This window comes from Octodon degus, unplaced genomic scaffold, assembly GCF_000260255.1.
Source record: "Octodon degus isolate 3935 unplaced genomic scaffold, OctDeg1.0 scaffold00032, whole genome shotgun sequence".
NCBI classification, from domain to species: Eukaryota; Metazoa; Chordata; class Mammalia; order Rodentia; family Octodontidae; genus Octodon; species Octodon degus.
In genome coordinates, this window is record NW_004524608.1 from 7,240,597 (window position 1) to 7,242,059 (window position 1,463).

At 41.5% G+C, this 1,463-nt stretch overlaps 1 pseudogene; it reads right to left on the minus strand.

Annotated features, from left to right (window-relative positions):
• Positions 1-314: 314 nt before the first annotated feature.
• Positions 315-1,227, minus strand: LOC105742018 (annotated as a pseudogene).
• Between the last annotated feature and the right edge of the window lie 236 nt (positions 1,228-1,463).

Below are 1,463 nucleotides of genomic sequence, written 5' to 3' on the forward strand. Positions count from 1 at the left end.
CTGATGTAATGAAAAGAAAGAAAAAGACAAATCTATAACATAAAAGACCTCAGGGACATACATTTAATTGACACTACCTTGCATCAATCAATAGCTTCACTTTTGCAAACTGTAGCTATGCCAGTCCTGAACCAGAAGGGTTTATTGTTTAAGCTGCAGTAACTTTTCTGACTCAGCATCATTGTTCCTTCTATGGCAGATTTTTACAGTTCCTCTAATGCATTTGGGAGAGCTGTCTCAAAGTAACCTGCAGCTTTCCTGACAACTCTTCACTCTCTCTCCTGATAAGAACTGTAGCCCTTTTCTGTTGTTTTTTAAAAACTTCTGCTACAATATCTACCACTTCCACCACCATATCCATAACCACCATAACAGGAACTGCCAGAGCTTCTTCCACCAAAACTACCTCCTTCATGGATCCATAATTCAACTGCTGTTGTCTACAATAATTCCCAAAATCATTCTAGTTCCCACCACCACCATAGTTACCACCAACAAAATTTCCTCCTTCATTATGACCATCATATCCTCCTCTACCACCACCATATTCACCATCATGGTTTCCATATCTTGGTCCACCACCAGCATAACCTCCTCTACTACTGTAACCATCACTCCAAATCCATTATATCCACTATCACCTCTTCCATAACTACCTCTGCTGCCACCTCCTCTACCACCATAACCTCCTCTTCCACTAAAGTTTCCACCATGGCCAAAATTCCCTCCACCACCCCCAAAGTTTCCTGCATGAACTATGAAGTTGCCAGATCCACCTCCACGGCCTCTTTGTGATCCAGCAGACTTCCTTTCTTGTTTAAAAAGGGTCTTTTTCACTTCACAATTATGTCCATTAATAGTTGTAGTATTTCTGAACAAAAATTTTATCAACTGTGTCATGATCATCAAAAATTACAAAAACAAATCCTGTTTTTCCCTCTCTGCCTGTCTTCCATAACTTCTATGGTTTCAATCTTGACATATTTTTCAAAGTAATCTCACAAATTCTATTCTTCTGTATCTTCTTTAATACCACCAACAAAAATTTTCTTCACTGTTAGACAACCAGGCTTTACCGAATCCTCTCTAGAAACAGCTCTCTTTGGTTTCCACCACACGCCCATCGACTTTGTGTGGTCGAGCACACATTGCTGCATCCACCTCTTCAACACAAGAGTAAGTCACAAAACCAAAGCCTCGGGAGCATTTTGTTTGAGGATCTCTCATTACCACACAATCTGTGAGTGTGCCCCATTTCTCAAAGTGTTCTCTTAAGCTATCATCGGTAGTTTCAAAACTCAGAATACCAAAAAACAGCTTCCTCAAACTGCTCTGGTTCCTTTGGACCATGGCCCTCCTCCCCCTGGCAGCGACAGCAACAGCCCGAGTTATGCTGGGGGCAACCAGGAGGCTGTTTTACCTCCATTTTGAAACTGGATTTGCCTCTTCCAACTAGAGTTCAG